The sequence below is a fragment of the Candoia aspera genome, chromosome 2 (assembly GCF_035149785.1).
Source record: "Candoia aspera isolate rCanAsp1 chromosome 2, rCanAsp1.hap2, whole genome shotgun sequence".
In the NCBI taxonomy this organism is placed as follows: domain Eukaryota; kingdom Metazoa; phylum Chordata; class Lepidosauria; order Squamata; family Boidae; genus Candoia; species Candoia aspera.
Genome location: NC_086154.1, coordinates 96,407,951 through 96,432,889, shown reverse-complemented (window position 1 = coordinate 96,432,889; position 24,939 = coordinate 96,407,951). Strand labels below are relative to the sequence as shown.

At 39.1% G+C, this 24,939-nt stretch overlaps 1 protein-coding gene across 4 annotated transcripts in view; it reads right to left on the bottom strand.

Annotated features, from left to right (window-relative positions):
- Positions 1–22,157, bottom strand: part of ATP10B (ATPase phospholipid transporting 10B (putative)) — a 160,420-nt gene extending 138,263 nt beyond the window's left edge. For 2 of the 4 annotated variants that reach the window (XM_063292464.1, XM_063292466.1), the window contains exon 1: positions 22,024–22,154. The gene's annotated coding sequence lies outside the window, so the exon portion shown is untranslated. Of the gene's footprint in view, positions 1–22,023 lie in introns of all 4 variants that reach the window. The other 2 variants (XM_063292467.1, XM_063292465.1) reach the window with 2 other exon arrangements.
- Between the last annotated feature and the right edge of the window lie 2,782 nt (positions 22,158–24,939).

Below are 24,939 nucleotides of genomic sequence, written 5' to 3'. Positions count from 1 at the left end.
TGGACATGCATTTGAATGATTCTGGATGTGAGAGTCATTTGTAGGAGCCAGAGAATGGTAGATCTATGCAGATGGGAATCAGTTTTATAAATGGAATGCCTATGTACATGACCAGTTTCATCCTACATTGGGATTCATCAGATGCATGTAGCCAGATATATACCTTCCTGCAACATCATTGAGCACCAGGACCTGGATAGCTCCTAAAGCTAGGGTACTGTATATACTCCCCTAAAGTGCAAGGGTCCATAAGTTCCAGCAGAGGATTTGAATCACATGAAGATCTGGCTACATCCTCTGTGAAGTCCCAACACAGGATGAAACTGATCATATACTGCCTCCTGGTGGTAGTTCTACCTAAGTAAAAATGTGACACAGGAGAGACACTATGTAAAAAGAGAGAAATTTCCCTCCTTCCAAAGGTGGGGTAGAAGTCCCTTGTGTACAGGGACATGATGTAATTAACATTCCCCCCCCCTCTCTCTTTCTCTATTGGAAGGGGTGTACTGTATATATAATTAAATTATTTTTCCCCATTCTCCTTGCCCCTTCTTTTTTGTGAGGGCTGTAGCTTGTGAGAATTATTCACACACATGCACACACACAGACCTATATATCAGTGTGCTACATGCATACATTTATGGGCTGCAAGAGATTGTCCCTGGTTATGTGAGCCTCTCAGTGAAGGGTAGGGAGACCATTGATGACCTGTGCCTCATGACGTCAAAATGAAAATAATGTGCCTTACACACTCATATGTCATGCCACAAGTACCTCATTGCATCATTTGGGCGATGATGTCATGAGGCAGCATTGTGACTTCTAACAGTTGAGTACATGTACTCTTTGGTACATGCACGCACAGTTCTTTTCCCTGCTAAAAGGCATTTGAAATGCCACAGCTTATCTACTACTCAGGCTGGGGATCTTTTATTGCTCTATTATTATTTGCTCAATGATCTCTGCCTTCCTAACTGGAGTTTCTTCAGATTGGTCTTCCTGCCAAACATGCACAGAGATTAGACACCACTGATGCCTGTGGATTATCCCTCGGGAACTCTTTTTACAGCTTCTCTTTGCAGAAGAGTTTTTTTGACACACAGAAATTTGTTCCTAATTTTTTTTTCAGCTCGCTTTTATCCTTGCTATTCAATTCCCTGTTCTCTTGAGGTTAGCAGTAGGTTTTAGCTCAAAAAAGAATCGGTAAAGTGAAATGAAAACAAAGGTCCTTCTCAAAAATCCATAATTTAAGCCACATACTGTTTTATGAAGGCTGCAGTTCTGCCAACGAAATACAATAATGTTAAAAAAGAAATCACTGAAGGCTGATAGATTTCAGTGATCCTGAGGTAACAATGCTTAGCTGCTTAGACACTTTATTTTGTTCCAAATTCTGCATGTGTTAATTTGGAGTAATAACCATTATAGGAAACTTATAACTGAACTCACTGTGAGCACTTTGGGATGTCAGAGAGAATATACTGGTACTTTCTCAAAATGGCCGTCTGAGAGACAGCTGATTGCTGTGGTGGGCAGAATCAGCCACAAAATACCCATTTATCAGAAATCAAACTGGTGAAGTTGTCCCCCCTCCCCAGCTAATCTCCACCATGCCAGGTTACATTTATTTATTTTTTCTGACCAGGTGGATGTGCTGTAACCACTTACCAATTTTATTTTCTGAGATTTCCTATGGATCCTTCTGGGCCCCAAAGGCATTTTTCTCAATTAAGATTGTGCTGGAGGCTCATGCTTTTTTTTTTTCCTTCCAAAAGCAACATTAAAAATAATTAAAATCAGATGGGCAGGGAGTCTGGCAAGCATCTAGGGGGGTGTCCGCAAACACCATCTTTGTGTTAACAACTGAAAATCATTTTAAGAGCTGGAGCTACAACAAATGGATTTGTTTTTTTAAATGTAACAGGAAAGGGGATAAGCAAAAATGAAAAGCTGTGCTTACACTAACATTTTAAAATGCTTCAACACACATTGATTTGAATAAAGTACTTGATAGTATTGGTAAGGTTTTTTGTTTAAGAATGAGTATTCTTAATCAAAAGAAGCCAATAAGAATGACTATGGTTGACACTATTCAGTAGCTGTGATATATTTCTGCTATGGAAGAGTGGAGGGACAGAGGAAGAAGGACCACCAAAGCCTGAGATAGTCATTTTATAGCTACCTAGGAGAGCTTATTCTCAGTAGCTCTGACAGTTCTTTTTCTGACTTCCCATTATGTAGTATTTTTATCCCACTGGGAAAGCTGTGAAAGAAATTTCACAATGGCAATATACATTTAGCATGTTTCTACAGTGGATGAAATGAGTCACCATCAACGGCCTCTGTTGATAGAGTTCTACAACAGTGGAAGGTCAACTGCAATTCCATTTCTATTGAATGATTGTTTTGCTCCATCAGGGCATTGAGAAGTTCCCTGTTCTGGTCAGGGTATATCACAGAGCAACAAATAAAAACAAGACATTATTTTGCTCCATGGCATCCTTCTGTGAGCTGGTTGCATTAGCTGGAGATTCTGGGACCTGATGTCTAACATCTGGAGGATGCCATGTTGGAAAAACCCAACAACTAGTTGCCATTGCTAAAGGAGCAAATAAGAGCCTTGCTGGATCAAGCTGAAGGCCAGAATTCTGTGTCACACTTTGAAGGCAGCATTTGGCAAGGTTATTGGGAAAGGACCTGAAAGCAGACAGGTCTGTTGCAGTAACAGTGCACTGTGAAACAAATAGCTTCCAGCCCACTATGATATAAGAGCAGGAGAAAGAGATATAGAAGTTGAACTTGGAGACTGCTATATACCAAGCTTCAGTTAAGTTAAAATTTGAGGTGACTGTTTTTCCTCTGTTATTAGGAGCTTTTCTAATATCTGCAACGAAAATATCTTATAAGAGTTACAACCTTGAATCGATGGCTGCAAGTTCAAGCATCAAGTATTCAAGAACATAGGTTTAGGTGTGTGGAGGTCTGAGATCATACTCAAATAATCATCTCTGAAGAAGGAGCCAGTCAAAATAGTCACTGATTAATCCAATAGAAGGCTTTTAATAGGGGTTCATGTATTGTGGCCTATGGCTTCCAGATTATGGAGTGCCCTCCCTTAGGAGTATTGTGGCCCCTACTATATCTGCCTGTAGAGGGTTAGTGATAAAAACCTGTTTCAGCCTTTAGCCATGGCTTTAAATATCTACAGTTTTATTCTTTGGGTTTTAATTGTTCTATGTTCATCTTCTGGATTTTTTGCGAGCTTAAATAGGGTTTGCTCAATTTGGACAGAAAGGTGGGATATAAATTGCGATAATAACACCATCATCGACGACAGCAGCAACAATAATATTTTAATCAAGAAGAGCACGGACACTTGAAGGGGGGTTAATAACATTTGAGAGCCCCAGGGGTAGAAATCTAGAAAGACATGCTGTAAGATTTATTTCGTCTCATGAAGTGTCCATATAGATAACAAGAATGATAGTGCAAGATTTACAATAGAAGGTAACAATGCAGAGTTGAGGAACAATGTCTTCTGATTTATAGCCTGATTTATTCATCTTACTGAAGTGAGTTCAGCTGAGCTGAAATGAGACCTATTCTCATATAAGCCTTTTCCAAAAATGGAAGGAAGGAAGGATGGACGGACAAGCGAGCAGGTTTAAATTAGAAATGTGTACAGACTACAGCATTCAGTCTGTTCATCCTATTTTCAGATGCCTTACTTCAGCTTGGACTAAACTGATGACAATCTAGTATGGCTCAGTAACTGAATCTGGGGCAAGGTTCTTAAAGGAAATATTTTCACTTGAGCATGGATAAATACAATAGCTTTACATTTTGACTTAGTAACAGAGCGGGGTGAGTTTCTGGAGCACATTAGTATGGGGGTATAGCCTAACAGTTTTCAGTGCAGAGCAGTGTAGTGGTTCAGGTATTAGACTAGGACTGAGGAGACCCATGTTCAAGTCCACCCTTAGCCTTGAACATTCACAGGGTGATTTGGGGCCAGTCATTCTCTCCTAGCCAAACTTCGGAAAATTTTTGTGCAGTTGTTGGGGGGAATGCTATACACAGTACAGTGCCACCTTGAACTCCTGCGGGAAAGATGGGATATAAAGCTAATAAGTGAATATTCTAACTATGCTCCTTTATATGCTGAGTTTTGAAAAAAAAAGTCTTTAATAGTTGATTTGGCACAGAACTCACAGAATACTCTGTTCTATAGGAAGCAATTATGTTGAAGTTTAGACATAAATAGAGGGAGGTTTATGCGAAGAGATAGGTGTGTGGGAGAGAATGTTTTTGCCCTAAAACTGTGGTGTGATTGAACTTGAGGGCAGAGTAATGAAACATTAAGAGATTTCCTCTGAAAACAGATAATGGAGAAATAAGACTGATTACAGTAAGGAAGATACAGAAGGGGAAAGAAGATAATGGTTTGTCTATTAGGGAAAGGGAATGGAAAAGAGGGATTGAATAGCAGAACAGTCATAAAGTTAAAAAATAAAATATATCACTCACTTCAGAAAAATTGAACAGAGGAAGGATCAGAGAAGGAAGCAAAGCAATCCCTAGTTAAGGCAAGCAATAAACCAATGTGGCTAGCAAAGTGTAGTCTTTATTTCCCCAAGCAGCAGCCTGTCCACTCATAAGGAATAGTCGAGTGGTTAAGGCAACAGGCTAGAAACCAGGAGACCATGAGTTCTAGTCCTGCCTTAGGCATGAAAGCCGGCTGGGTGACCTTGGGCCAGTCCCTCTCTCTCTCAGCCCAACTCACCTCACAGGGTTGTTGTTGTGGGGGAAATAGGAGGAGAAAGGCATATTAGGTATGTTCCCCACCTTGAGTTATTTATAAAAAATAATAAATAAAGGCAGGATAATAAATAAATAAATAAATAAATAAATGACACATATGGAACAAATGCTTTTAAAAGGATGATCCCTCAGCCCTCTGTGATTGGACAGCTCCTGCTGCTCTGATAGATGTGATCATTAGGTGAGTCACTGCAATCCTGTTTTTCCCTCCATGTCCCAGCACTGTCCAGAGAAATAACACCCCCCTCCGCTTTTTTTCCTTAAAGGGGCATTGTCTCTTTATTCCCATGTGCCAAAACTCTGGCAGTGTGGATTGGGAATGGGGCTTTAGGTTGATTAGGACTAAGGTCATTTTGGAAGCTATAGATTTGATCCAGACCATCTCCCTTCTCGGGATGTGGAGTTTATCTGAATGCAATGCACACTTATTAAATGTCTGAGACTGGCTATCATGTTAAGATTATAGCTTATTGGTTTAAGGGGTTAAATCAATCAATACAAGATATAAAGAATGCAATCTGTTGTACAGGTAGGGTAAGCCATGCCAAGAAACTGCTTACAAATTTCACTTTCTTTTCAAGATGGATATAAAAACCTTTTACACATGAGTTTAGATGTTCTCTAAGGAAGATGAAGTATTTCATTGAACTTTTCAAAATTCTCTATTATGACATCAAGCCTACTTGACAGTAGAGGACAAATTGTTTTTCACATGATAAAAGTAATATGTCAGCAGTTCAAGAAAAGAGTAAGCTTAAACTGGAGTGTCTACTGGATTTATCTATGCCAAATACAAATCCTCCAGAAACTTTCAGGTGACATGCCATGTAGTAGAATCAGCATAGCCTTAACATAGAAAGATACGAACGTACTATGAATTGACTTCCAAGCTCAGTGTAGTACTAGAACATTAAAAGGTCCCGCTTTCCAAATTTATGTTGACCTTTTCAACACATCTGCACTTTCTTTCACTCCTGGTTTTACATTCTAGAAAGGCAGGCAGCAACACTCGACTCACCATCTTTCAGATTCTCCCTACAGAAAATGTGCACCAGAGAGATATCACACTCCATTCCTTAGGCAGGCAGAACATTCCTGACATTGAGCTGTCAGAATAGTGATATTTCAGTAAAGGCAGCCAAAGACACAGCTTGAAGGGAACAGCACGGTGTCTCCTGAGGAAAGGATCACCCCAGGAGTAGTTCAAAGCAACTCGTAAATGACAGAAACCCTTTCAGACTTGAATTATTTTAATAAATATCTGATAAAGTTTTACATATCCCATAACTCCCCTGTAAAATAGAAACAGCATGTAAATGTGCAAATGATCAATGTCTTTTTTGTCTTCTCTTCTAAGAGAATTCATGACTTATAGCTCCAATACTTTTTTTTTTGGAAAGAGATGAAACTCAACATGTCAGAGACAACTAGATTTATGGCCCAGGCCTAAGGAAACCATCTCTCCCTCTTTTCTGAATAATCAGGTATACACAGTGTGAAACATTCAAGATCATGTGTGACCCCCAACAAGCTTTGAGTGCAACCTCCTGAAGCCCTCCAAAAATTATCACCAAATTGTTATGTTTAATGTGACCCAAAACAAAATGATTAAATGCATGACTGGGGAATAATCATGTAAACCATATTTAATTAATCTAATCTAATCTAATCTAATATTAATTATATATACAAGGAATAAAATCAAATTCAATTTTTTCCTGGCTTCATCTACTTTTTGGAGTGCAGACCCCAAGCAACCATTCCAAAGCTTCAAGTGCAGCCCTTGCTATAATCCCCAAGTCATGTCTTTGGATGCGTCTCTTGGTTGCTGCTGTTGTGTTCCACATACACATACAACTGTATCTGCAAGATTGTGAGCAAAACTGCTATTGCTGTTACTGTTATAAAGTGGAAGCCATCAATGGCCAAAATAACACGGGCAGCACATGACTGTTGGAAGTTTAGAGGAGGTGGCATTGGCAACAAATTGCAGTGTTTCTGTAGAATGAAAATGGCATTTTAGTAACCACGTCTCAGTCAATAGTTTTGATAAGGTGGTTGTTGTTGTTATTATTATGGTTGATCACACAGTCAGCCAGATGTTTAGATTGGATCTGGCATTTTTGTCCACCTATTGAGTCCTTTCCTAGGACCTGGGATAGGCAGATGTTGTTGTTTAATAATATTAAAGATATTGTCACAGGATGTAAGCTGTTCCATGTAAAGCTGCCTTACTACTACTACTACTACTACTACTGTTTTTATAATTTAGAAAACATATATGGCTGCCTGTCTTATACCTGATAATCCTAGGCACACAACAACATTTCATAAAGTCAGAATAAATATAACCCACAAAACTCCATAACAACGTCACATATCCCATCATCATCCCACACCATCCCACCAACTTTACATTTACAAATCCCCTGTCTCCCAAGTCAGTACAGAATAGGCAGGCTGATAGGCAGAACACATGGCCAAAATTTTTTGCCCTTCTTTCTCTCATCCTTGCAACATTTTTACTTCCTTTGACACCATTTCAACTCTGATGATAGATTACAAGCATGGTACTCAGTAGTGCCACCACAGCTTCTTGGGTGTTAATCTAAGAAAAGGTGTGAAGAAGTGAAGCTAAAGAGTGCTGGCAACTCTAGTTTAGCCACCTTCCTCCTCTAGTTGAGTAGGTTACCCAGTTATAATCACTGAGATTGTTGGTGCCTATCTATAGCAAGACTGAGCTGCTATCACCTGAAGAAGACAACAGTGCTTCTTTTGCATGTGAGAAAGACAGTGCAGATCAGCTATCAAGAAATGAGTTGGTCCAGATTTTAGAATTAGCCAGAGAGAGGAGGCCAGAAGCCAGCAGCAAGAAAAAGTATAACATGAGGCAGAAAGGGTGAAATTTCCTTTTGATATTAATAAAGCTTACTGCAGGACCTCTATGGCTTTGACACCTTTCTTTGATCATCTTCAAGAGACACAACGTATAAGCATAGAATGATGGATGCCTGGTTAGCAATGATATATGTGAAAATGTTTTGGGAATTGTCATGAATATGAGTTAGCACTGCAGCTATAAAAAACTGAAATGTAACTTAATCCCATCAAAAGAGTCCCCAGTTACAGAATGTTATAGTTCCATGGTGTTCTGCATTGGTCAGATACCATTTGACCCTTCTGGGTATTGTATTTTTAAAAACATTCAGAGAAACTAGAAGAGACCCTAATATGAGTTATAAGGACAATCAGGGTACTGGACATTGAATTGAGTGGGGAGACTGAGGGAAATGAGTATGTTTAGCTTTGAGCAAAGATGACTATGGTTACCTGAAGTGTTACATGAAGAAGGCTATTGTTCCAGAGTGCAAGACATAAAAACCTGGACTTAAGTTATAGTAATGCAGATTCTGAATCAATGTCAGGGGAAAAAATATGATGATAGAGCAGTTTGACAGTAGAATCTATTATTTGAGAAAATGGTGGGTTTGCCTTTGGTGGACTTGTTCAAGCAGAGGTTGAGTAGCTATCTGTCATATGCAACTTGATTGATTGATTGATTGATTATGTGCCATCAAGTAATTTTTGACCCCTAGCGACCATACGGATAGATTTTCTCCAAGACTATTTATCCCTAACTTGTTCTTTCAAGTCTCCCAATGGTGCCCTCATTGCCTCTGTAACTGAGTCCATCCACCTTGCTGCTGGTTGTCTTCTTCTTCTCTTTCCTTCTACCTTTTCCATCATTAGAGCCGTTTCTACAGAGCTGGGTCTTCACATAATGTGTCCAAAGTATTCCGAAGCAACTTGATGCCTGCATTAAAGTTGGTTGCAAGACAGTTGAGAAATATGGAAAGGAATTAACAAGCTGATGCAAGACAGAATAGGTTATTAAGCTAAAACTGCAGGTTGCAAAGGAAATAGGAGTCTTTTAGGCAAATAGATGTGGAAATTGAGGGAAATGGTAAAAAAGTTCTTGCTAAATATCCTGACTCTGAGGTTAAGGGTGAGTTAATTAGCTCCTAAGATTGGGTAGCAGGAGGAAGGACAGAATGGTGGGAAAAAATGGAGGAAACAGATGGAAGGAACATATAAAACCCCAGCCCCAGGGGAAAAGAAAGGTGTTGGGAATCAGCAGAGTGGGGAGCTTCCTTCTGCTGGTAGAAAGTCTACTTGTGAGGAAGTCTAAGGCTTTTATCTCTGCAGCTAATAGGGGTAGGGCAGCTTCATGGGGTAAAGCGGGAGTGATTCAGGTAGATGGTCTGGCAGCTCTGCTAGTGCAGAGAAGGAGAGAAGCTGCTAATGTCCACCATGAACAACTTGTCTAATAGATTGGCTGAGGAAGAATCAAGACATGAGCTGCCCAGAAGACAGTGGGGAAGAAGAGCAACTTAGAGACCTGACTCAGAAGGAAGGATCAAGCAGCTAGAAAGGTAGCCGTCAGAGACTTTTTGCTGTGCGCCCTTGCCAAGGGACAGTTGGTGTGCTTCAGCAAGCACTGTGCTTCTGAAATATATCTCTGCCTTAAGGAGATTGCTTGCTTTCTTACATGTGAGAGAGGACCACCTCTGAACAAGTCACAGCTTTTTATTGAGGTTATGTCCATTTTATTAGCACGAAGAGTCGCTTCGTGTGAGATGGGTGGTGACGAAATTTGAAATATAAAATAAATAAATAAATAAATAAATGATCTGGCCACCACCAACTTTACTGTCCACATGATGCCCACTTTCTACCTACTTGAACTTTCTACCCACTTTCTCATTAAGTTCCATTAAAGGGCAAATAATCTCTAACTGAATAAAGTTGTGAACCCTGCAGGAAAGATTGGGATTGACCACTATTTCAGCATTGACTGATACAGTATTTACAACTTCTAGAATGAGATTGACCTATTTCAGGCATGCAATGGAACTTAGAAGCCTTTCTTCTTAACATAGATTAAACTCTTACTGCAATTTGTATTCAATTGCCTGTGATAGTTTGCATTTATCAAATTTATTTTCAAAAGGCTTGTTTTAGTTTTTTTGTCTTTGCAAGACTCATTCAGATATGTGATGGTGTTCTTCCATCTCAGGGACCCTTGTTGAAGTCTCAAGAAGATGATGTGGAACTATCTAGCTGTCTTAGGAGATATCTAAGGTTGTACTTTCTTGAGACTTTAACAAGGATTTTTAGAGACATGCATGTGACATACCATTTAGACCCACTGAATAATGAAATTAATAACTATTTTAATAAATTAATAGCTACCTTTTAAAAACTAAAATTAAGAGGTTAGCAGTTGTATCATACATGACAAAAATAGCTTCTTAAGGATGTCTAAACCATAGCTCCTTAATTTAATGACAGCTTACATAAGTACAGCCTAAAACAACTAGCAGATACCCTGTGCAAAGGAAGCACTATGTTTGCAATTTTTAAAAATCAACTGTTGGCAAGTGTTGACAGATGCTAATGATCTGAGAAAGTGATTCAGTGTGAGATCTTTTCCTTCTGGCTTTTCTGTCTCATTCCTCAAGGTGGCCAAGATAATAAACCATGGGAAGAGATAGATTTCTCTTTGCTCCTTTGATGGATTCCAAGCCACAGATGACTGGAATTATTATAACAAATGCCTAATCAGAAGAATAAACACTGAACACAAAACAAATCAAAGTCCTCCAGACTAGCTCAGCACACCCTTGGAAGTGACATACGATCAATTTTGCTGTAGGGATTCCAGATTGAGTGTCATTTGTTAACTCTCCTGGGTTTGTGCCTTGACCTGTTTTAGGATGTTGGCATGTTGGATCTGAAAGCCCAGTTGCTATAATTCCCTCATTACCCAGTAAGGAGTACTTGGGCAGTCAATTCCACAAGTCTTTGTTTATGCCATTCCTAGTGGCATAAATTGGCTAGAAATTGGGAGACCATGAGTTCCATCCGGCCTGAGGCACAAAACCAGCTGAGTCACCTTGGGCCAGTCCCTCTCTCTCAGCCCTAGGAAGCAGGCAAGGGCAAACTACTTCTGAAAAACCTTGCCAAGAAAACCACAGGGCCTCATCCAAGCAGTCGCCAGGAGTCAACCCTGACTCGAAGGCACCAGTAAATAATATGCCATTCCGACTTGTGTCATGCAGCAAGAGGACTCTAACCCTATTTTAAGTGGACTTTTCAAACTGGTTGAAAAAAAATCTGAAAACAAAACAGTTAATTCCCATGCAAATCATACCCTTTAGATAACAGCATAGCCTTTTAAAATTGTCCATGACTAGAAAAGACAGTGGGTTTGTTGATTCATTTATAAAATTTAGGACTCACTTTTCATCATTTAAAAAATAAACCCAAAAGGATGGGGCAACAAAATAAAAGTAACAAAACTGTATAAAAGGGCAAAAGTAATAAAACCACATGTTTTAAAAGCATGTTACAAGCAGGACCAGAAGGAACAATAATAAAAGAAGAACAAATTCACAAAGAGGTCTAGGTGCTCATATCAGTCTTCAGGTACTGCCCAGCAGCTTTTAAGACTCAGCAACACAGTAATGCTAATTGAGAAAGGAAATAATTTTGTAATGGGATGTCTGCACTAAAAGCATCCTCTTCCAGCTTGCTGCTTTGTGAATTCCAGAGGCCATCTAGACTAGATCTTAATGGCTGAGCAAATGAAGGAAGCTTCTCTGGATCATATGGAGCAAATCTGGTCATGTCTTTTAGAGCTGCCTATAAAAGGTTGAGGTGGTTGGATAAACTATGCCAAAATTGCTTCCTGTGCTGTGCTTATTACTTCATATACCATAGGGGTTTTAAAATTGTATTTAATTTGTGGCTCCTGTGGACATGAACTTGGCAGTCATGGGCTCCTTCACACATGTCAGGTTGCTAACCCCAGATTTAGTTTAAGGGGCTGGCACATACATCAGTCTGCATCTTTAATACCAAAGAACCCTTATTTTTGTCTGGTAGTGGAGTGGTTGGTTTTTTTTTGTTGTATTCATAGTAGTATTTGCTTCTGAAGAGAAGAAATTAGATACAGCATATTAAAACTGAAATCCTATTCTCACACTTTTTTGGGAGCAGATCAGGTCATACTTCTGAGTGACACATGGTGGTAGAATTTCAATTGCTGCATTCAAAAATATACAATCTGAAAGTCGTAAGATGCTGTATAAATTACAACCTAAGGTAGAATCCCCAAATCATGTTATTGCTTTATGAGTGATCCTACTTACATCTGAGAAGTCTAATTGGCCATTTACACTTATTTAAAGAAGAAGAAAAGTTGTAAGCAAATTAGAACAATAAATTGCTAAATTGTATACATTACAATTTAGTTGTCAGCAGATAAGAACAATAAGTGGTCAACAATAAGTGGACATCTCAAATTGTCTAGAAAAGCTCCTCTGGACAATGAAATGGAGTTCATATGAGAGCAACTTTTCAGTTGGTATGGGTATCCAGCACAGTCTTCCTCAATGGAAGGTCTGGATAGGCAGCATTGCAATTCCCATACTCCTCAGCTGATGAGGCTAAGAATGGAGAAACGCTCCTTATTTCCAAGCACTGAAACTAAAAGTCAGCAATTCAAAAGCATAAATAACAGTAGTGTCACTTGCAAAATAACTGATCAGAGAAAAATCTGTGTATGAAGGAAAGGAAGGGAAAGTTTGCCCTTGGATTTCTCTTTTGCCAGATCTAGCCTGTTCCAAATTTAGATAGACACACCACTCAACAACAGAGAGAAGAAATTGCAATGAACTTGTGCATTTGTGGTGGAAATGAAAGAGCCTATTTAAATTAATGAAAATTTAGTAGATGACATTAAGGGTAATTATACTAACATCTACAGAGAAAACAAAAACTCTGGCTTGCTTGATTAGAAACTTAATAGACAAGGTCCTTCATTAATGATCAAGGATCTTACAGTAACCTACTTGCATTAATTCAAGACTGAATAGTGTCTTAAGGTTAAGAAGCAATGTATTCATTAAACATTTCCTCTGCGGATGTCTTTAATTACATGTATACGAAAGTTCAGGGTTTTTTTTCCCTTACAGACAGAATTTAAGAAAGACTAGTAAAGTTGTGGGTCAACAGCAGTATCAAATGTCTTTATATAGAAATAAAACAGCCTTCACAAATGAAATATTCAGTGACAAAATTCCACTTCAGAAGGCAAAATTAAAAGCAGGCGGTAAGAAACTGCATTAAGCGTTAGGAAGTCTTGCCTTTGCTCACTGAGCAGGAGAAAGTCCCAGCACTTGAAGCAGTGGTATTGGAGATTTGAGGGTGAAGATAAACAGGAATTAAGCAGACTTGAAAGTTAAGCATCCGTGCCAGTTTGGCATCAGCATTCAGCGGCATGGTTGGTCCTGCTAAATAAGTCTCAATGAAACAACAGGTATGTGGGCATAGAGCCAGCAGGTGAGTGGGACAACCCAGTGTATTATGCTAAGTCTCATATAAATGACCTTCTCCCTGCTGGGCAGAACTCACGGCTATGTGATCCGTGCAACAAGCTCCTGACTCTCAGAGAAGAAGAGCTGCTCTGGAGAAGCTGGAAGAGACAGACAGCTTGAGGAAAAGTGGTTTCAGGGACAAATAGCACTCTCTTATTTCCTCTTGGCAATCAAGGAAATTCCTGAGGTATGATGGTGCCACTCTAAGGAAGAGGGGAAGAAGCTCTTAGAAGCATGCTTCTCTCAGAGGGTGAACAGTTATCCTCTCACATTGAGGATATGTCTCCAGATGATTTGGGTGTGGGGAGGAGGGAGCAGTTGTGGGGGATTTCAGTGCTAACAAAGTGAGGCAAAGTAGCCATGAAGTCTTGGAAGCCAAATTTAAATTACTGCCTTTTCAGTTTATACAGATCAGCATAGCCAAATGGTTGTGGATGAGATGATGGCACTGGAGGAGGGCCTTACATTTGTGAGACACCTGAATACTTTTAGCGACAATCAAGGCCTCCACAAAAGGTCAGGCTCCTTTTAAACCAGGAGGCTTAAGCACTTAAGATCAGAAAGGTAGAAGAGCAGGGTTAAAACTGATTAGGAGTGGGGAGAGCTGATAAAATGTGAAAAGCATTCACTTTGGGATGAAGCTTCCCTAGAAGCTGAGAGACATGCTGGTAAAGGGTAGAGAAGAAAATAAATATAACATGCAACTGCCTAGAATTTCCGAGCCAAAATGGGAGAGTCAGAATGCTTAATGCTAGCAAAGAACCTTGACTTCTAGCATGGAACCTCCTTGAATGGAAATACCATACAGTTCTCTCATGACACAAGCCTACTGGGGGGAAGTGGGAAAGAAACCTATTCATATCTCTCTGACTACATGCAACTTCCAGCATCCAGTTATACTCTCAGAGCCCCCTAAATGATGGACTTTTTTGGATCCTTTTCAAAAGTTTGGAGCCTGGGAGGAGTTTAGGGATCAAATGGGTACCTTAAAGTTTGCATCGTTTTTATCAGTTGCAGAAGAAAGGCAAGGCATAGAAAGGCAATAATATGCTGGTGCTAGTCTTGATGACCCCTGTATTTCTCATTTTCCATCTCAGACTTTTACTAGCCACATGGGGACAAAGATACCAAGTTACAGTATTTAATTAAATTTAATTTAATTAAGGCTGCTGGGGCAAGGGGCATCTCATGGCAGGCAAAACTGAGAGATTAAGCAGAGATATAAGGAGTTGACTATAAAGACTGAGTCACACTGACATTGATGCAACACTGAAAAGTACAAAATACAGGTTGCAAGATTGCATCAGGGATGAAAATGGTGATGGGAGGCAGGAATGAACTTGATGGAGGCTCTTCTCTATTTTCTCTGTGCCTGATTTAGCCACCCAGGACCCAATGCATAGTATGTAAACCTGCCATTTGCTCTTAGGTTTCACAGCTGTTTCTGTTTCTTATTTTAAAAAATAAGTAAGGATAAAAATGCAAGTGAAATAGGAGAGATGGGGGTTGAGTCCTGGTTAACTAGAGCACAACATGATTACATTCTTTTGCTATTTTTCAGCAGGATTTAAGCCTGAGGTAGATGGGGGAAAGAAAGCAAAACTTCTTAGCAGACAATCCATTTTAATTCCTAGTTTGGGCTGGGTGAGTAAGCTGGGCAGGTTGAACCTGATATAACTGAGGGCCAAACTAGACCTGATGTTTCTCATGCGGTTTGGTTTTGTATCACTGATCTTTGTTGAACTAATTGCCAGAGTGGGACCACTTTGCTTTGATGGTATCATGTTGGAGGCAGGGCCAGGCTGTTAATTTGTGGCCCAGCCATGATTCCAACTGCAATTTTGCCCTCCCTGCTGGCTGATCTCAATGGGAGAAAGGGTCTCATGCTGGCAATTTCCAAACAAGCTTCCTTAAATGACACCTTATTGTTTCCCTTAAAAAGTGCCTGGTCTACATTACAGTGATTTTTCTAAGAGAATAACTGGAAATAACAAAACTATTCATGAATATGTCTTTGTTTCTGAAGCAACCAAGTAGATGCTCCATGATTGGTCATATAATCTTACCACAGCCAGTGGCAGCTGGTGCTCAATGAGGCTTCTGGGGCAAGGGGCATCTCATGGCAGGCAAAACCAAGAGATTAAGCAGTGGGTAGAGCTGAAAAGACACAAATATCTCTCCATCTTCCTTTTTTGACATATCCCAAGGGTGCTTCATTAAAATGTATTACAATTACACAGCCTATAATTAAATAAAAGAATAGAATGACTAATCATCATTCAGAAGAAATGTAGATTTGTGAAAAAGAGATCGATTTAAGAGCATAAGAATAGCCTGATGGATCTGGCCAAGGCCCATCTTAGTTCAGCATTTTGCTTCTCACAGTACTAAGCAGGAATTAATGAAGGACGTTCATAAGCAGAAGATGGAGACACATCCCTCTACTTCTATTGTTCTTATACAACTGGTATTTGATGGCTGTTACCTCAGACTCAGTGGAAAAGGGAAAAAAGCCATGTGTAGCGAAGCTGGAGGCCTTTCAAGTGGCAATGTAAAAGTGCTAGCAAGTATATGCAAAAAGAATTAGCAGAAGCACATGGGCCTGGGAACAAATTTTGAGTGGTGCTGCCCTTCCCTGATCCCTAACGTAGAGCATCTTCTGACTGTGTCAGAGAAAGCAAAACAGAAACCTTTGGCCTGGTTACTTTGAGAACAGCAAAACACATCACCGCACTATCCACTAGGACAAATGGCCAAGGGGTGGCTTTGTGGAGTCAAATGTAATTGTTGTAAGGCTTTATTATGCAATGGTAGTCATCCAATGAATGGGCCAGGATGCTAGAAGGATTATTTATTTATTTATCTATCACGCAATCATATTTATATGGCTGCTTATCTCACAGAATGTGACTCTGGCTAGTGTACAATAAAACCATAAAATAACAATATTAAAACAAATTACCCTTAAAAACATTGATATTATTAAAAAAGGCTAGGCGAGAGCATTGGATATTATAAATAGTGGAGCTTCCTCAGCAAATCACTGTTTCTTGAGATCCCCAGGCCTGTTGACACAGCCAAGTTTCAAGGGATTTCCAGAAGGATGGCAGAGAAGGGGCCAATCTCACCTGGGGGGTGCGGAAATGATGGTCTACCGGGCAGGTGCCACAGCAGAAAAGGCCTGCCTCCTAGGTCCTGCCAGATGTAACTCCTTAGTAGTGGGGACATACCTCTTCTGCCAGATCTAATGGGATGGGCAGACATACTCGGGAAGGGGTGGTCCCTCATATAACCCAGCCCCATGCCATGAAGGGCTAATATAGGAAAAGAAGCGATGCTGGAATAGGTTTAGCCATTGCAAAGTGAGATGGGAAAATGCACAAGAGAAAGAAATAGTTTCCAGGTAGGGTGTTTTGTCCCTTTGCAGGTGAGATGGGTCTAAATGCTGGAGTCTCTTCTGGAAAGTAAGCTAATTCCTACTGAGCTGTATCCCACAAAAGAACACATGTAGCACTGCTTTGTTTTTCAGATGATTAAGAATAAGATAAAATAACATCAGTGTGATAATCTTGAGCCAAAGGTTTAATCTTGCTATTTTTGATAATTGCAACGTCAACTTCTAAAGTACTGCTGAAAATCAGCTCACTGCTGAAATGCAAATCAAATGCCGAAGAGCTTCATTGCAAGGCATTAGGAAGTGCTTGTGATGTGTATTGAATTCCATTCAGTATAGAAATTTGAGTGAAACAGTAGGGTTCAAATTTACACATGGGGAGCTAATTTGTTTTCAAAATCATATCCCATTGCACAATCATGAAGGTAGAATTAAGATTCAAGCCCATGTTTCTTACTGCTTTTTCTTGTCAGAATACAAATCTGAACAAAGAATGTATCCAAAAATTAAACATAACTAACATTTGTAGAGCAAGGTTGGAAAATTTTTGGCTGGGTAAGACTGCCCATAGTGTGTGTCTGTGGGTGTATATAAAAAGGCCAAAGATATCACTCAGATGAGATTTTCCTTATTTCTTGATTTGGGTACTGTCTTTGTATTTTAAAATATTAACTCTATCCAATGACTTACACAATAGTTTTACTGTATTGTATGGCATGATTTGGAGGAAAACAATAGGAAATAGATTTGGTGGTGGAGGCTGAGTGGAAGCTGGAGGCACATAGGTATGCATGATGATCTGTATCACCATGTATGGCTTTCCTATATAACATAGTGTTCATGTGTCCATTATGCAGTTTTACTGAGACCCCAAGGAAGTGGAATTGTTCTATAGGTCATGGCTGAGGTTGATGATGGGGTGGGAGTTGTTGAAGTCATGGTGGAGTTTGATGAGAGATTCATTTCCATGGGTCCAGATGCTGAGAATATCATCAATGACTCTCAAGTAAAGGAGAGACTTCAGGGGTAAGAATTGAGAAAGCACGGCCCTGGGCGCATACACGGCTCCACAATATGGTTGACCTAGAACAAAACTTTCTCAACAGACTTCCTCAACTGCATTTGTTCTGATTTACTTGACAGAGATGCTCAACTGATGGAATTAAACCAAGCATTCAGGAGACTAAACTACACACCCAGTAAGATCACCAGACAAATCAATAGATTCAGATTGACTCCTAGGGAAGCTTTATTAAAAGCTGACAAAAAGAGAACACCACTGGTTGACACTAGAGCTCACTGCTTGAGCCACTCAAATATATTATTAATACCCTGCATATCGGATAATGACATTGCACTTTCTCAGGCATGGTTTGTAGGGCCATACTGTTATGGAGATTGCAGGTGAGGAAGGAGGGAGTGCCTTCCGGGGGAAAAATGTACTCACAGTGTGGAAGACCTTGGGCACCTGGCCAAGAAGGTCAGGCAGGACCTGCCTTAGAGTTTCTGGACTTTTTCCCTTAGAACTTGCTAGTTTTGTTCAGTTTGGCAAGATTCTGTTTGTATGGTAGAAGCAATAAAAACTAGAGCTTCATTCTTGGCTCAGTGTAGTTTCTTTGCCTAAACCCCCATACTTTCATATAGATAATCACCCAACCTGAAGTAGTTTTCCACAAGCAACAAGCAAAAACAGGACAATGATGCTAACATGGGAATCAGACCCTGCAACAAACCCAGATGTCTACTTTGCCTCCACATGTACACCAACTGGAACATTGCTCCCCCCACAACTTCACACACAATATTAGAGGCACCTTCACACATTCCTTCTCTAATATGATATAGGCCATCATCTGCCAGCAAAGCCCCTCTGGATTCTATAGAGGACAAACAGGAAAAACTTTCTGCAAAATAATTAATGGACACGTTTGTCATCAGGACTTAAACCAAGTACTATCAGAGCATTTCAACCCCCCAGGACACTGTTTCAGGCCTCAAGGTGACCAACAAGGGAAAATGAGATTTTAACAACATGATTCAGCAACAGACTGCTGAACGTGCATATATCAAAAGGTTGCAACAAACACAATGGGTTTTTAACACATTACAATTGTTAACTGATAAGTAGGACAAGGATTTCTATGACACGTCATATTTTTTCTGGAACCTTTATTTGAATTTATAAGTAAGTTAAAACTTGTTTTAGAGTAATCTGGTGAGAATTAGATGGTTTTTATTTTGCCTGAAAAGTCATATTTTGACTTTTTTAAAGGTGTTATGTCATATTATATTGTATTGTATTGTAACTTGTTTTTATTTTTATGGGATTTTAACGTTTATTGTTATAGTATTAATTTTATTGTAAACTGCCCAGAGTCCCTCTTTTGGGGGAGATGGGTGGTAACAAAATTTGAATAATAAATAAATAAATATTTCTGCTTAATTTTGTAACAAATGTCTTATTTTGTCATATTTTGGTCACTGGCAACCCTCCTGATGAACCAGCAAAGAAAGTGAGAATTTGCCTGTTTTTTTTTTCTTTTTCTTATTCGCTCCCCAACTCAGGGAGGTGTGTGTATATGTGTGTTGTGTGTGAGAGAGAGAGGTGGGAACAAAGGCTTTTCCCCTGACCAGGCCTGAAAAAAAGAGTGAGAATTTGCCTATTTTTTTTTCTTTTTCTCATTTGCTCCCCAATTCAGGTGTGTGTGTGTTTGAGGTGGTGGAGTCATGTGAGAGCTGCAGTCTGATTTCTATATGTCTAAAAGTAGATGTTCAGTGAGTGTGAAATTACGGCATCTTGTTCAAGAATTTGGGGAGCAGATTTTCAGTAGCGATGGTGATATTTTATTTTGTAAATTATGTGAAATTAAGGTATCAGCCCAAAAGCATTTTAATATTCAACAACATTATGACACTGTGAAACACAAGGGTAGTTTAGCAAGATTTACCTTCACTGAGAACCGGCAACGTCTCCTTTTTGAGAGAGCTTCTCCTTCAACTGCAGGTTCATCAAATACTCAGAAATTTGTAAGGATCTCTGTACAACGATGATTACTTCAAATATTCACTTAAGGAAATTAGGTAGTGGTAGCCTCAGGCATTTTTTTGAGAAGTACACCAGTCACTCAATTCCAAATGAATCAACCATAAGGAAAAATTACATCTCTGCCTGCTGTGAAGATGTGTTAGAAAAGATAAGACCTGCTGTTGACAACAATAAGGTATGGCTTTCAATAGATGAAACAAGTGTTGTAAATGAAAATATGTAGCCAACGTTATTATTGGCACTCTGAAATGTGACAAGCCTGGTGAAGTATTTCTTCTAACATGTGAAACTCTAAAAAAGTAAACAATTCCACTATTGCTATGCTCTTTGACAATTCTATGAAACTACTCTGGCCGGATGGTGTAAAAAGGGGAAATATCTTTTTCTTTGTAACAGATGCCACTCCATACATGACTAAGCAGCCAAGGGACTTCAACTTCTTTATCCAAAAAATGATCCAAATCACATGCCTTGCACATGGTTTACACAGAGTGGCTGAAGAAATTCGAAACAACTATCCTGATGTAGATAAGATAATTTCAAATGGGAAAAACAATGTTCATTAAAGCTCCACTTTGAGTACAAAAGTTCAAAGAAATTGTTCCTACTTTGGCTCTCCCTCCCCAACCTGTCATGACATGGCTGTATGCGGCTATGTATTATTTCACAAATTATGCTTCCTTGCAGGGGATAGTTAAAGAATTTGACTGTTGTGAATCTTCCTCCATCAAGATTTTGCAAGATACCTTTTCTGAAACCTTGGATGGAAACATAGCATATGTAGGATCTAACTTCAGTGGATTATCAACAGCAATCACCTGCCTTGAAACTGTAGGAATGGAACTTAGTGATGCACTGAACATTGTAAAACAAACAGAGTGATTTAAAGCAAGCAAAAGAGAAAGTGGCTGAAAAAATTAGTGATAAACTGCAAAGAGTGCTGCAATCTAATCTGGGTTATTCAACACTTTGCAATGTTCTAAATGGACTTGAAGCAAAATTTGAAGACTTTGAACCAGAACTTTCTCCAGATGAGTTTGCTTTTTTCAAATTTGTTCCTATAACCTCTTGTGATGTCAAACGGAGTTTCTGCAGATACAAGAACATACTGGTGGACAGCAGAAGCAGTTCTGAGTTTGATAACCTCAAGATGCACGTGGTCATCCAATGCAATTTTGCTGTTAATGAAAACTAATCCAGGGATGACCATTTTATTCTCAAAATGTTCATTTGATTCCTTCAATACTAGCACTTCTGCACTGGAAGTGAAGAAGAATAAACCTTTTAATTTGTCTGTCTGTCTGTCTGTGTGTGTATGTGTGTAAGCACAGATTTTTAAAAATTGGGTGCTAATTTCAGAAAAATTGTAAAGTCATATTTTTGCTTTAAAAGTCATAATTTTGGTTTAATTGGTCATATTTAAATGGTTTTAAGGTCATAAATTCTTGCATATTTCTAACATCAGATACTGATGTTATCTGTCTCATATGTTACCTGTATCTGCCTAGCGATCAGATACTTGTAATCTGTCTCATATGTTACCTGTATCTGCACACCCAACCTGTCTCCCCCACTCCTGCCTCATTGCAGTTTAAATTCTATACAGTATCAGTTTAGCACCCTGTGCTTCTAAAACAGTGAGCTGCAGCTCACAAAAGCTTAGGCCTTTTAATAACATTTGTTAGCTGGAAAAAGTGCTCCTAGACTCCTTCTGATATTTGTAGATCATTTCTTGTGTATACCCAAAGAGACATTGTGCTTTCAGTATTCAGCCATAACTGAAGCCGATGTTCCCTGTTACATTCTGTCTGAATGCACGTTTATTTCTGGTTTATTTCCTGCAAATAGCGAAAAAGTATTTATTTTCTTTATAACAACCACCACCATTATAGTAAGTGAGTGAGGGGACTGGGAATGCATGAGCAGATATTGTAATTTTTTTTCTTAAAAAGTATAGCAACAACAGAGATTTACACACACACACACACACACACACACATTTAGATCAAGACCAAGCCTTTTGCTGGAGGCCTCCAGTGTCTTTTTTGACATTCTGGTGCCTAACACTTGAAAGCTATTCAGATAGCTCTCAGACATTAGGGATTAGTGAGAAAGCATCAGCAAGTGATTCTGGGCCATTAACAAATAATCTCCTGGGCCATTAATAACCCTACAGCCGTAAACAAATATGTCATAGCTGTACAAAATAATCTAGCAACATAGATAAAAGAAGGTTGAGAGAATTATGTGTCTTAATAGAAAACAACAAATATGTTTCCTATGATTTGTATTTATTTGTTGCCCAAAATATATGTACTTACAGTATTGATCAGATTCCTCTCTAGACTTCTCATCTGCCTGAAATGTTTCACATCCTAGGACAGCTTTTCCAATGATTTGAGTATGAGGAACACAGCACTGTGTCGAACACTAACAAACTTGAAAAGCAAGGACAGCTGGACTTGCAAACCGGAAACGTTGTAATAAAATTTTAGTCCAGCAATAACTGAACTGGACAAACTGGAATTTCAAGAGAGCAGCCTGACCATTGGCCCCACCTTGTCCTTTGGCATATTTTCCTAAGAGTGAAGAAAAGTGGGTGCCTAAAAGAATGCTTGACAAGCCATAGATTGCACAATGGAGTGCAACACCCGGTTCTTGTGGAATTGATAAAGAATGTCTGAAAAAACTGAATGTGATAATAGAGCAAACAAATGAACTCCAACAGAAGGCAATGGAAAAAAGTACAGTGGTGCTTAACATAGTTACAGGCTCTGCACATGTAAGGCTGATGCGTATTAATTTTTTCTCATGTGATTGCTATGCACATTTCTTTGAGCAGCAGGTATGCCTTTATATTTCATGATCCCTTCTTTAGCTCAGCTTGTTTCAGTGTTTCTTTAATTAAAAAAAATGTATATTCTGTTTTGTGAATTTTTAACACTTTTAAAAATTCCCAAGTCTTAATTGTCAAGAGAATCAGCTATGCCAGGAGACCATGAGAACAAGAGAAAGCCAAAATGAGCTGTGACGAGCAGGTTGTCTAGATGCATTATTAATGCAAAAAAATTTGTGATTTTGCAGAGCAATTAGGAAGCTTTGTGAATGGTGAAACTTCCAAGCCTAATTAACACAGGTATGGAGCCAAATCCAGCAAGATAATAAAAGTTTAAGAAATGGATGTTAAAGTGTTGGAATGACCAATGAGCATCATTCTCTTTCTCTCAGAGTTAGCCCACAGCTGGATGAGGGGAAAGCAAAATGGAGACACAGTGTGTTGGAAAGACCTAGTTATAAAAATCTGATGAGGCCTGCTACAGTGCAAGTCAGACTTGGCAGAACACTAGGGTTACCAGATCTGGGTTACAAATATCCAGATGACTTCTAGATCATGGCCAAGAAATATTAAAAGCTCAAATTCTTTGCTGCCATCTACTGAGTGTCTGGATTTTTGCACCCTAGTTCTAGTAGCCTTACTGAATGGGCAAGGCATCTGGAAGTGTTGTGCCAAATGACGCCAGCACTCACTTTCATCTTTTTATGCATTCGGGGTATATTTTGGGTACCAAACAAAGACTTAAGGAAATTTGATTGGATGGTTTCATAAGCCCTTAGGCTTGTATATGGGCCAAGTTTTATCCCATATAGTAGTTGGGCAACTGTTTTGGCCATGATCAATTTAATTGCTGCTGGGATGTAATTTGGCCCCTCTTGCCTGTAAAGTTTTATTATTGCCTGTGAGCTGTTTTGGGCAGTAGAAGTAGCATAATTTACCAGGGCTGCTAATTTCCTAGAGGTCTGAAATACTATGCCCAGGTATTTAAAACATTTAACTTGTTCTAGTTCATGGGAGTCATCAATTGTCCACTTTTGCCTTTGTCTTTTATTAGAAAAAGCTAGGATTTTAGATTCATCATAATTGATTATTAATTGTTCCTCATTACAGTAAGATGCCAGGGTTCTTAGTGCCCGCCTCATTCCTATAGAAGACAAGGAGAGAAGAACTGCATCATCCGCATACAGTAGAATTGGGAGATGTCCATCGGCCAATTTAGGTGCATGGATATCAGCTCTCTGAAGAGTTTTAATCAGAGAGTTGATATAAATGTTAAAAAGAAATGGTGCTAAAATGCATCCTGTATACAAGAAATAATGTTACGAGTGTCATGCAAATGATGGTGCAGGAACCTCTTTTGCAACTGCCCATCTAACCATGCTTGAAGTTAGAAACTATAGGAAACAGAACACCAACAATCCTATTCTTCTGTTCTTGCTATGATAGGCTGTCAGGTTAACAGAATGTTCACTTAGTGAAAAGCAAAGAAAGCATGGCATAAAAATGGAGGCTCAGATATCACATGCTACAGTATCTAATTTATCATTTATTATGTACGTAAAATATCCAGAGTTGGCTGGAGCTGGGCATTTTTTAGATCACTGCAAATGAATGAACAAATGAATAAATGAATAAATAAATAAATAAATAAGCAGGCTTGGCTGCATAGGAGGCAGGGAGTGTGTTTTCCAACTTCAACCCCATCCCCAGTGTTTGTACAAAAGGAGCTGGACTTTATTTGTATCCACTCTTTTTGGTTTTCATTGATCACCTTCCCTGTTCCTTTCCTCCTCTTTTGCCCACATCAGAGGCTCTGTACTAATTGCTTAGGATGAGGGAGCATTTGGCCCATATTTACTGTGTCTATTATCATATTTATTTTGATGGTAAAATTCATAACTTGCAAGCAACCAGTTATAAAGTGCCTCTTATTAATGAGATGCCTGCAGAGTCAGACTTGGAATGCTTAGCCGGTTCTTATGATTTGGCCAACAGAGTTAAATGAACAAGAAAGCCAGAAATTACTTTGCAGGCAATTAGGGTTTCTTGTAGAATAAAGTCACCTCAGATAAACTCCCGTCAGAAACTTATTGACCACAATTTATAACTTGTTAAAATGTAATTCTGCTCTGGAAAATGCTATTAAGGCCTAAAAGATGACTAGAATTAATAGAAGATAAACAAAATGGCTTGCAGGGAGCAAGAATTCTGCCCCAACCTAACAACCTTATATGGAGTCATCTGGGGAGAAAGCTTTTCACTGACAGTATTTCCAGGGTGAGAAATATCAGCAATCAAGTTTCAAAATTACACGTTCCTTTATAGAGAAGAAAAATATAATGTAACTTCATGAAAAGAATAAAGGAAACATTAGACCGGTGCTTCCCAAACTTTTTCCTTC